Genomic DNA, 12751 nt, shown 5'->3' with positions numbered 1-12751 from the left:
ACGGAAGGGAGGGCGCAGTGGCGAAGGCGGGTCTTCATTGGAGACCGGACCAATGGAAGTTTGTGGCCTGAAAACGTCACAGTCAGCCTCCATTCTCGGTCTGGGTAGCGAAGCCGACTCTGGCGTTGTAGCTTTGGGCAGCCGTGTTGTGTGCACTCGCTGCCTGTAGGTGTTAAAAAAAAAAAAAAAAAAAAAAAAAAAAAAAGAGAGAGGTGAACTAGTTGGCAGCGCACTAGCGCACTCCTTAAATCCCAGCATTTGAGAGGCAGGTAGATCACTGTGAGCTCAAAGCCAACTTAGAATTACTTTCGTTATTGGATTTAGGTTTAACAGTGAATTTTCACATTTAAGTTGGATTTTAGTTCTATTTAAGAGCCAAACACGTTTTACTCCGATAGTAATTAGTTTGGGTTAATCGTATAGTCGCGGTGGCTGGCACAAAATTTACCAACCCTTACAGGTACAATTTAGTCAGCTTTTTGTTAATTACTAATTTTTATCACTGCTGTGGCTGTGGTGAGGCAGGGTAGGGTGTCTTGGGTTATGTGATAAGTACTTGACATGCTCTCCTTTAATTCATTATGCAAATGTTAAGGGTTTTGATACTGGTTTAGTGAGTTTCGCATGTATTAATTTACTTTGAATTGATTATAAGGCCAGGACCAAACCTTTTGTATTTATGGAATGAAAGGATTCAGTACTTTGCTTTAGCTATAAAGCTACATGAACTCTGTATAAATTAAATTAATACACACAATTAACAAGCGTCTTAATAAAGTTTGTTTTCATGACTTATGACCATTTATTTTTATATATACTGAAAACAAAGCCTTAACTTTACGAACGTTTAGAATTAAGATGGCTAGGTAAGCAGTCATTGGCTGAGTTTCTTGCTTTGGGGTTTTAGCAGGAAAATAAGAGCAATTGTCTGCATAGTGAGCAGTTGAATTTCAGAGTGGGCAGAATAACACAGTGACGCCCAGTCTGCGGCAGGGGCTAGGGGGTGGGGGATGGTGTTAAATTGAATACCACATCTTTCCGATTGCCGTAAAAATTCTTACCAAATGTGGCAAGAATACTTCCAGTGTTGCATAAAGGGATACAGAAACAAAGGGATAGTAAAACAAGGTGGCTTTTAAAAAAAAATCAGAGCCAACCTGTTTCTTGAGTCTACTATTGATGGTTGGTGAGATCTAGAGGGGTTTATTTCCTAGTTTTTGTTTTTGGCTTTTGACCTTACAATGGCATTTTTTTTTTTTTTTTTTTTTTTTTTTTTTTTTTTTTTTTTTGCTTGTTTTCAAGCTTCAGGCTCCACTTGAGTAGCAGAATACATACAAACCACTCTTTATGACGGGTTTTTGTGAAGGCTACTGAAATGCCTTGGTGGAGAATAATTTATTACAATAAGAGACAGGTATCTTTTATTTATGGTTGGGAGCCTGGCATTTAATGCTTGAGCCATCTCTCTAGCCCAAGAGATATTTCTTGGTATTTATGAAAGAGCGCCCTCCCACAGCTGTTGATGGAATCAAACCAAGAACACTTCCAGTGTTGCATCAAGTGAGAGTACATCAGTGTGGCAATTTAATTTTGTTTAAAAAAAAAGTGTGTGAGATGTTTTATATATGTTTGGCCCAAGGAGTGGCACTATTATGAGGTGTGGCCTTGTTGGAGTAGTGATATCCTAGTCCTACCTGCCTGGAAGTCAGTATTCTGCAAGCAGCTTTCAGATGAAGAGGTAAATGTCTCAGCTCCTGCACCATGCCTACCTGGATGCTGACTTTGTTCTTACCTTGATGTTAATGGACTGAACCTCTGAACCTGTAAGCCAGCCCCAATTAAATGTTGTCCTTATAAGAGTTGCCTTGGTTGTGGTGTCTGTTCACAGCAGTAAAACCCTAACTATGACAGTGTGCCACATCCTAAACCAGGATAGCGAGCATATGTGGACAGAAGGTTCACTTGGTTTTTACTCTAATACCAGGGATGACTGTCTTTTCCCCCACTGACTGGGGACCCACCTCACAACTTTTATGACTTGCTAGTTTTAAAAGAAATTGTGCAGAGATGGAGGAAAATGGGGAAGATGGTGACTTTTTAACTCACCCAAACTGTAGAATACTGCAGGGCCTTTGCATAAACAGAAGTTTTACCCTGTAGTGTAGTGGTGAGACATTGAACATTTGCCTCAAGGTATTACAAGGAATGTGGTGGGAGCCTGATACAAACCTTTGCATAAAAGTTTTACAAGGTGAGGAAGTAAAAAGATCTGAATTGGCATAAAACTTTTACACTGACAGGAAAGACTCATGAATAGTTCTTACACTATCTGTATTAACCATGAGACCAGTATTCACTGGGTGTCATTTTGAACCAAGTACTTTGTAATAAAGATGATTAGTAACTGAAACATCTTCTTATTAGGGATCAATTTCTGGTGGACACAGAAAACGCATAAGCATGCTGTCAAGTGGTTAATAAGGAAGGAGGAGAAGGAAAAAGGAGAAAAAGAAGAATAAAGCCCTAGAAGTCTGGTTCTTTACATAGGATAATTAACATGCAAAATGTATGAACCTTTATTATCTCCTAAGCAATGGTGTATTGTGATTTATGGTCACCTACCCAGATAAATCTTGACAGACATAATGCTTTGCTGTTATATGGATAATAAAATAGTTTGACAATAGCAGGGTTCTTATCTCTTCTCTCTGCAAATGGCAGGAAAACTCTAGAGAAACTGTTACTGAAGAGATTAACTATATGGAACATAGATGGAGGATGGGCAATTTAATCTTCAGTCATCCACTTCAGCTCACAAACAGGATCTCTGTTTAGCTCCTTCAGTCTTTCCGGCCACCTTTGTTACAGCAGAGAAGGGATTTATAGCACAGTAATTAAACCTTATTCTGTGTATAGAAAGTAGAGTTTTTTGTTTTTGTTTTTGTATTCCATAGTTTTCTTTCTTACTTTTAGAGCCTGTCTTGTCTATTAGATATTCCGGAACATGGAAACAAACAGCTTGCATTATGAAGAAGAAATGCTTTTATCAAGTGGACCGAGCCATCAGACAAAGACTTGGTAGGGTTGATCAGGCCCAAACCCTGGGGAATCTCAGAATTGAGAACAGCAGGGCCAGCTCCCTGCCAAGCTCTACTTGTTCTGGAACTCTTAACCATGACATCCCACTGAGAAGGCTGTGACACTCAGCCACATAGGGACAACACCTTAAGTCCTCCTCATGCAAATAGAGCGTCTCTAACATCTCAGACCAAGCCAGTGGGAGGCTTTTACCAAATAAAATGCATGAGGTAGTTCTCCAAGAATGGCTAGAGAGTGGCTGTTTTATTGAACTGTCACATGTTGGGAAGAGGTCTGTCTCCTGAAGCACTTAGATTGAGCCAGCAAGGGGGAGAGGGGCTCATGCCTCTGCTGCCACTGCTGTGACTCCTTGGCTGGGCTGGGCTGGGCTGTTCACTGTTGAAAGTAGCTACTTCCTGCCACCCACCTGCTGGCTTAGTGGCTCCAGCTGTGGTTCTTGGCTGTGGTCCACCACCAGTGCTGTCACTGGCCTTGATGCTGCTATAGTATCAAGGGAGAGGCCCCGGCTACCTGCCCTGCATGGGCTTCCCTTTGAAGAGCTCTAACACTTTGGCCATTCAGGCCACACTAGAGCAGTGAGGAACCTTTTGTTCCAGCTGGACCAGAGATCCTTGGAATTTATCCCTTGGTTCCACCAAGAATGACACCTGGAAACCCCTAGTCTGGACTTGTTTCTGCCTCCCTGAGTGGCCATGACATTCGAAGTGGTGAGGCACACAGTCAGCCCAGCACTCTTCTGCCACTGTGAATAAGGGGAAGGTTCAGGGCTTGAGTGAAAGAAAGGAAGGAAGAAAAGAAGGAAAATAAAAACTAATAATGCAAACAAAAGGTGATGAAGGCTAGAAGTGAGCTAATAGAGAATTTAATGACAAATACATTGCCAATAACTAACTGAATGAACTGGCAAAGTGGATGTGTGTGGAGGGAGTAACACTGAATAATCACTGTGTTCTGAATGCAGTGAATTCATGGGGGTGACTATACTATTAAATTAGAGAAAGGATACAGAGAAAGGTACAGATGACAGGGAAGTTCCTAAATACAGAACGAGTCCACTACTTGGTGCTAAGGCTGAGGAGAACACTTTAGTTATGAATTCTATTACTAGAATGAAACCTAATTTTTATTATAGGCCACTAGTTGGTTCTTTAGGGTGGAATAAAACCCCATTGTGTGTATACCACATGTTCATTAACCATTCGTTTATAGGTAGACAAATTAGCTGATTCCATAATTTGCTATTGTGAATAGTACTGCAGGAAACATAGACACAGTAGTATCTTTCCTGTGGAATGTTGCCTTAGAATTGGTCATGATGGCCATTCTGACTGGGGCTCTAAACTCCTTAGTGGTCGGAAAAGCAGAGCATGAGGCTGTGAACACACAGTGGCTTGATTGTCCCTTTGAAATGCTAATTGGTTATGTTTTTTTAAAATTAATTTATTGGATATTTTCTACATTTACATTTCAAATGTTATCCCCCATTCCCCTCCCCTCCACTTGTTTCCATGAAGGTGCTCCCTCTCCCAATCACCCTCTCCACCTCAATGCTTTGGCATTCCCCTACACTGGGAAAACACACCTTCACTGGATCAAAGGCCTCTTCTCCCATTGATACCAGACAATGCTGTCCTCTGCTACATATGCACCCAGAGACATGGGTCTCTCCATGTGTGTTCAATGGTCGGTGTTTTAGTCCCTGGGAGTTGTGGAAGGTTTGGTTGGTTGATAATGTTGTTTTTCCTATGAGGTTGCATACCCTTTCAGTTCTTTCAGTCCTTTCTCTAGCTCTTTCATTGGGGTCCCCGTGTTCAGTCCAATGGTTAGTTGTAAGCATCCTCAGCTGTATCTGTATGACTCTGGCAGAGCCTCTGAGGAGACTTCATATCTGGTTCCTGAAGTAACCATTTCTTGGCATCAGCAATAGTGCTTGGGTTTGGTGGCTACATATGGGGTGGATCTTCAGGTGAGGCAGTCTTTGACTGATCTTTTCTTAAATCCCTGCTCCTCTATTTGACCTTGTATTTCCTCCCATGGGTGCTTTGTTTTTCCTTTTTTTTTTTTTTCCTACTTAAAATTTTTTTAATTAGATACTCTCTGTATTTACATTTGAAATGTTATCCCCTTTGCTCACCCCACTCCCATCTCCCCTCCCCCTCTACTTGTCATTACAAAGGAGCACTAGCTCCTAGTCACCCTCTTCACCTCAGTGCCTTGGCATTCATTCCCCTACATTGGGAAAATGTGCCCTCACTGGACCAAAGGCCTCTGCTCAAATTGATGCCAACACTGCTATTCTTTGCTGCATATGCAACTGGAGCCATGGGCCCCTGAATGTGTGCTCAGTGGTTGGTGTTCTAGTCCATGGGACCTGTGGAGGATTTGGTTGGTCCACAATGTTGTTTCTCCCATGAGGCCGCAACCCCCTTCAGCTTCTTCGTCCACTCGTTCCCTGCACCCTCACTCAGGTCACCCTCACTCAGGTCCCCGTGTGATAGTTAGCTGCAAACATGCTCAGCTGCATGACTCTGGCAGAGCCCCTGAGGAGGCACCTCTATCTGGTTCCTCCCAGCATCAGCTATAGTGTGTGGGCCCAGTGTCTGCACATGAGGTGGATCACTGAGTGAGGCAGCCCCTGAATGATCTTTTTAATCCCTGCTCTTCCACTTGATCCTTTACTTCCTCCCATGAGGGTTTTATTTTCCCTTCTAAGAAGGACTGAGGCCTCCACATTTTGGCCTTCCTTCTTTTTGAGCTTCATAAGATCTGTGAGTTGTTTCTTGGGTGTTCAGAGTTTCTGGGGCCAGTATCCAATCATCAGTGACTGCATATCATGTGTGATCTTTTGTGACTGGGTTACCTCACTCAGGATGATAGTTTCTAGTTCCACCCATTTGCCTAAGAATTTCATAAAGTCATTGTTTCTAATACCCGAGTAGTACTCCATTGTGTAAATGTACCACACTTTCTGTATCTATTCCTCTGCTGAAGGACATCTGGGTTCTTTCTAGCTTCTGGCTATTATAAATAAGGCTTCTATGAACATGGTGGAGCATGTGTCCTTGTTAGATGTTGGAGTAACTTTTGGGTATATGCCCAGGAGTGGAATAGCTGGGTCTGCAGGTAGTACTATGTCCAATTTTCTGAGGAACCAGCAGACTGATTTCCAGTGTGGTTGTAACAGCTTTCAATCCCACCAACAATGGAGGAGTATTCCTCTTTCTTCACATCCTTGCCAGCATCTCCTGTTACCTGAGTTTTTGATCTTACCCTTTCTGACTGGTATGAGGTGGTATCTCAGGGTTGTTTTAATTGGCATTTCCCTGATGACTAGGGATATTGAGCATCTCTTTGATTTTAAAAAACTTGAAAAACACTAGGTTCTTGTACTTAAAGTTGGGGACCTCTCCTCTAAAAGAGCTTTAATGGAGAGGATAGTATGAAGGAGAAAAGAATAAAGAAGAGGTGGCTCGAATCTTTGACCATTGTGGCTCTTGTTGAGGTGAGCACAGAAACTCTGCTCATTATGATGTGAACTTGGTATGAAAGCTGTGCCCCTCCTTCTCCCCGGCCAACTGAGGAAGAAATACATACCACATCTGATTGCTATTGGCTTTAGCTTTGTACTCAGTTAAAAGCTGTATTATTTGCCCCCACCTCTACCACCACCTCTTTCCTGCTTCCTTCCTCCCTCCCTCCCTCCCTCCCTCCCTCCCTCCCTCCCTCCCTTCCTTCCTTCCTTCCTTCCTTCCTTCCTCCCTTCCTTTCTTCATTCCTTTTCTTTTCTGTTAAGAAAAGATCTGATATGGCTGAGGATGATTTTGAACTCCCGACCTCCCAGTTTTCAGCTCTGATGCAGACAGTTTAGGTTTGCATCAACACAGCCAGTCTATTTGCTTCTGGGGATCAAACCCAGCTCTTTCCTGCAGGCTAAGCAAGAGTTCTATCAACTGACTTACATCTGTAGCACAGTATGGCTGTACTTAAAGTTATTTTTTTTTTAATTTTATGCATTTCAGGTCTTTGCCTGTTGGTATTAGGAACTGGCTTTTGTTTCCAAACCCAGCAATAATGTCACCCATAGGCAACCGGGACCTGTGTATCTGTTGCCATGACCATTGTCATACATTCCCAGTGTCCTTTTGGTTTACTTCCTACCTTTACCTGTGAGTGGTTAAGTCACAGCCTTAAAAAAAAAGGCAGACCCTTCCTGACCTTTGTTCCTTCTTCTTCTCTCTCTTTTCCCTTCTTTGTCTCCATTACCCTCCTCCCCCACAATAAACCTCTCTCACATGGAACTGCATTGGCCTGGTGTGGTCTGTCTAAAAGTGAGCCAAGATTCTATCATAACATTGTCTTCATGTATATATGTGCACTGTGTGCATACGTTGGGTTTATGGAGCCCAGAGGAGGGCTTTGTGTCTGCTGGAACTAGGGACACAGCTGGTGATTTTACAAAGTGAGGAAATGTCAGCGCCAAGGTAAGGTTGAGGAGGAGGTTTTTGTTGTAGGTATGAGAGAGCACACAGCAAGAGGTATCTGGAAACATCCAAAGCAGGGAGAGAAAGTAGTGTATAGAACAAGGCTACAGAGTGGACTGGGCCATGTGAGAGAGAGTGGGGGGAGGAAAAGGACAGAGAGAGAGAGAGAGAGAGAGAGAGAGAGAGAGAGAGAGAGAGAGAGAGAGAGAGAGAGAAAGAGAGAAGAGGGCACCAAGGATACCAAAAAAGAAAGACAAAAGAGAGGGTTAAGAGAACACACATGCCTGGAATGGCAGGGTTACAAGGGAATGAGAAGCTGGGGGAAGGAAGCCCATGAGAAGTTTAGAGATTGAGTGAGGTGAGACGAGCCTCCAGTAGCAGTGATATTAAGGACACCTGGAGGCCGAATGTGCTGTCCTGTGCTACAACAGATAGCTGTCCCTTCTAACAGTGATAAGGAAATGGCGCCTTTGGCAGAAGGGAGGGTGCCAGAGTTTGGGGGAATGGAAATTCCTTTGAATCTGACAGGGTCCTGGTGTCCTTTTAAAAAGAAAACACCTGAGAGCTTTCTCTCTCCTGGTCAGGGAAGGAAGAGAGCTGCCCCAGAGCCCCAACTCTTTCTACTACAGAAGATTTTGGACTTCCAGTTACAGGTGAACAAGGACCCATTTTTGTTGCTTGCAGCACCAAGAGTATAGTACTCTGTTATACTAGCTCAAGCAAACTAATACATTCTTTCTACAGGCAAGATTGCAAAGCACATCTCACGGAATTTCTATGAAAGTTAAAATAACCTGTGTAGTTTATAACACGTGCTGATCTGCCTGGCAACTCTTGTATTATGTCAGTAGCACTGATGCATAGTGTCTCCAGGAGTTTTAGGTCCTTGTTTTTTTTCAGCTTCAATCACTTTTCTTGAGGTGAACCAAACAGGCCTCATGCATCACGAATGTCATGTTGTTTAGGACACCTTCCTTTGTACATCTTCTCTGTAATCTACTTATGTTAATGTCATATTTTCTCTCTCCCCATTCCTGGCATATCATACTGATTAGTGTCTCATTGCAGCAGCGTATAGTGCATTCTTTACTGGTTCATAGCAGGTGGTTCTGATCTCATTACACCATAAATATGGATTATATTGTTTTTCCTCCTGAGTGAATTAATTACTTTATATCCATCCCCGATGAAGCTCACCTGCTATGTTTCAGAATGTCAAACAGGAGACCCAACATCATTTTCATTTCAATTCCATGTTTATATGTTGCCTTGCTTTTCTTTTTGGAGCATAAATGCTTATGATCAAACACTATGCATTTCATACCATTTTCTAATTTTCACACATCAAACCCTCGATCTTAAAAAAATGCTTCAGCTTTTAGTTGGCTTTATTGGATTGTAGGAGTGCTTAGTGCTACAAAATATTGCCATCCAGAATCTTTGTTCTGGTCCACATACCAGGATCTGACATGCTGCCATGGTGTGTGTTTCTAAACATGAATTGTAGCTGTCTTAGAAAGGGTTCTGTTGCTGTGAAGAGACACCATGACCACAGCATTTCTTATAAAGGACAGCATTTCACTGGGGCTGGCTTACAGTTCAAAGGTTTAGTCCATTGTCATAATGGGAGGGGAAGCACCTGGAGCTCCGAGTTCTCTACACTTGATTGGCAGGTAGTAAGGAGAGACTGTGTCACACTGCTTGAGCATCAGTCACTATTGAGGATTTGTCTTTTACTGTCTATTGTAATGCTAAGTGTAGGCTCCCAAGACTTGGAGACTGCCTGGAGCCTCTACCCTGCCGGAAGTTATTTCTGATTGGTGGATAAAGACGCCAACAGCTAATAGTTGGGCAGAAGAGACATAGGTGGGGTTTAGGTTTCCCTGGCTTGGGGTTGAAGAAAGAAAAGGAGGAGGAGAAGAAAGAAGAAAGATGAGAGAAGAAAAGAAAGAAAAGAAGGAGGAGGAAGGGAAGAAGAAAAGAAGAAGAGGGAAGAGGAAAAAGGAGGAAGGAGGGGGAAGGAGGAAGAAGAAAGGAAGAAAAAGAAGGAAGGGATTATGAAGAGGAAGGAGGAAAAGAGGAGGAGGAAGAGGAAGAAGAATCATGATCATCATCGTGAGGGAAAAGGGAAAATGCCATGGGTTAGTTGAGCCATAAAAAATACGTGGCCCTGTGGGCTGGCCAATTGGAGTTAAGAGCAGCCCGATGAAACATAGTTGTTGTAAGTAATAATTTGGGGTTATTGATAGCAAAGTAGAGTCTAATAAGTTGGAGTCTGGGTATCTGTGCTGATTAAGGCTTTTTAAAAATACAAAGGTGGGATAGAAACCTCGGGCTGGAATTTAAGTAATTTCTACAACAAATGACCTCAAAACTTGCCTCCACAGTGAGACACTTTCTCCAACAAGGCCACACCTGTTGTGTGTAGTTTTAAAAACTTGTTACCAACTTTCCCGGGAGCTGCTGCCCTACCATCCCCTCTTGGCTCCCTTTTCCTCCATGCGGCAGGACCTGTGGCAACCATCCCCCAACCCGGCTTCTCTCTCTGCCCACCTTTGCTTGGGGATTAAAAATCTCACTCAGCTTTAGTTATAACTTGCCTGTTAGCACAATTGCTCTCTCTCTCTCTTTATTTACTTCTCCTGTTTTTAAACCCTTTTAATTCCCGGGAAAGCTGGTAGTATTTCTCTAAAACTACATGCATCAGATGGTGTCCACGTGGTAGTTGAGAATCCACTATTAATTTAGGTGTTCTCAGATTGACCACACGCACAGCACAGTGAAATAGTAGTCTAGGAAGAGGGGACTGGTTTCTCAGTAAAATGAGTGAGTCACATGGTGGCTCCAGCACAGGATCCTTAAGCAAACAACCAAACAACTCTAGGCAGCCTCAGCAAGGATGCTGGAATCCCCTGATGTGAACAGGAAGACAGAGAAGGCTGCTGCGTCTAACAAGCAGATATAGGCTAGACTGAATGAAGAAATGCTTTAGGAAAGATTTAAAGAAGTCTTGCAGGATTACTCAAATTCTTTGAATGTGGGCTCCAGGGAAATTCAGAGTTAAATATTCCTGCCATGACAGATTAGAAGAAGCCTGAGGATAGGGTCTATACAGTAAGCAGAAGGGAATTTAATTATAGATATTAAGATATTGAAGCATTTGATCTTAAAAATTAGATCAAAAGTAGAGAATAGGGTGCCTAGCTTTTCTCACACAGTAGGAATTACTTGAAAATTAAATAGAGAGGCTGGAAATAGGCTGTCACAACATTTGTTTAGTTTGCTTTATTTGCTTGGAATTGTTTTAATTATCAAAATAAGTGTGGTTTTGGGGTTTGTGGTTATATTATTATTTCTCTGGGAAAGAGGTCAAGCTTAAGGTTTTTCTAGTTACTGCCTCAAGGATATGATGCTATTTTGAGAGAAAGGCTTTGCATTTGTATTGACAGAAAGGAAAATAGGCTCTGGACTCCTTCCAGGGTGATCTGGATCAGACATGACAGAGGTAGAACCCCTGAAGAACTAGAAAAATCAGGAGAATCAAACAGGGCAGGTAAAGATCCCTGTGTCATCCTTCACATGACACGAAGGAAGACTTATAATTGGTTATTATTAAAAGTGACTCAAAAGAGAAAAAAGACAGCCGTCTTTCACACCCTCAAACAAGGAGCAGAATTTCATCCTTAACTAGTCTGTGCCCTGCACAGTCCATGCAGATATCTTGAGGGCATTTAAATCTGCTTTGAGATTGGTATATTGCAGCGTGAACAGCTTTGGGGTTATTCATCCTCAGAGATGCTGAACTGACCTGCATGGACTCCCTGAGTCACAGATTCCAGGTTGTTTTGTCTCACTCAATCTTTCAGACAGACTCAGTCAGAACTTCAGTCAAACCCTGAGCCTTGCTTCAGCCTTTTAAGTGTACAGAGATGGGATAATAGTAGCCGGAGTCAGCTTTCTAAGTCTCACTGAATTTTCTAAAGTTCCTACCCCTTCCCTTTAAAGAATTTTTCACTGCCCCTGTTTAATCAGAAGAAATTATAGATAGTCATCAGCCCAATTCCCCGGGTTTGGAGGGCTGGTAATGGTTAGTTTCCAAATTATAGAAAAGTTTTCATTTAAGGCAGTTTGGGGATGGTTCTACACTTGAACAGGGAGGAAATGGGTGGAATTGATTTTTAACCATAATCTTAATTGGTAGAAATTTTTGTAATTGATGAAAAATTGAAGTTATATTTTTACATTGGTACAGAATTTATTTTGATAGAGATTTGAGGTTTTTGTTGGTATGAACTTCCTTCATTGACACAAAATTTGGGATGAATATTGATACTTTTAGATAGGCATTGTCCTTATGCAACTCACTCATAGTATAAATAAAAAGCTTAGACACAGTCCTTGTATGACTGCTATTACAATCTGTTTTCAGATGATTGAGTAACACAAGTTATGGGCCAGATAGTAAACTCATAGTTCTGAGATAATTATAAAAGGGTGTTTTCAAGATATTGCTATTAGAAATAGATGAGAGTAGTCAAGCTTAACAGTTCAGAATAACATATGTATATATATATTTTTCTTCAAAAATGTCAGAAATCCATAGAATGTGACATTTAATGTTATTTAATCATTTGACAGTGAGACATACCTGCTCTGGACAGCACCTTCTTAGTTCAAAGAAGATATTGAATGTCTTCACCGCCAGGCAAGATTGCTTATCGTGGCATGGCAGCCACTGGGAAGAAATTGCCAGTTTCATCTGGAGACAATACTGTCCAGGAAAAGGACACATTTTGCAGAATAGTCGACAGTTAGCTTTGCAGAATCAGGGTCAGCAGTACTTCCAATAATTCTGCTTTACAAGTCTGTCAGATAGATAATCCTTGGCCAGAAGGCTGAAGACAGATGCTCCTAGGCTTTAAAGAATGGGGGCTGTCTAGGTAGTCAGCTGTCTCTACAGCTGTCTGAGAAGCTATGTTTGGTGCTTCCAACCCTCAGGTAATAGTTAAGTTGTTCTTGGATATCTGATGGGACTGAAGACTAGTTTTAGTCTCATAATCAAGCTCAAGTTGTTTAACATGCGAGTTTATAGAGTGGCTGACATGGTTTTCAGGTGGCCTTACAGCTAAAATCTAAACATAATCCAGGGATAATATCATAATTCAGTTAGG

This window comes from Micromys minutus, assembly GCF_963924665.1.
Source record: "Micromys minutus genome assembly, chromosome: 12".
Taxonomy (NCBI): Eukaryota; Metazoa; Chordata; class Mammalia; order Rodentia; family Muridae; genus Micromys; species Micromys minutus.
This window is presented reverse-complemented; position numbering follows the sequence as displayed.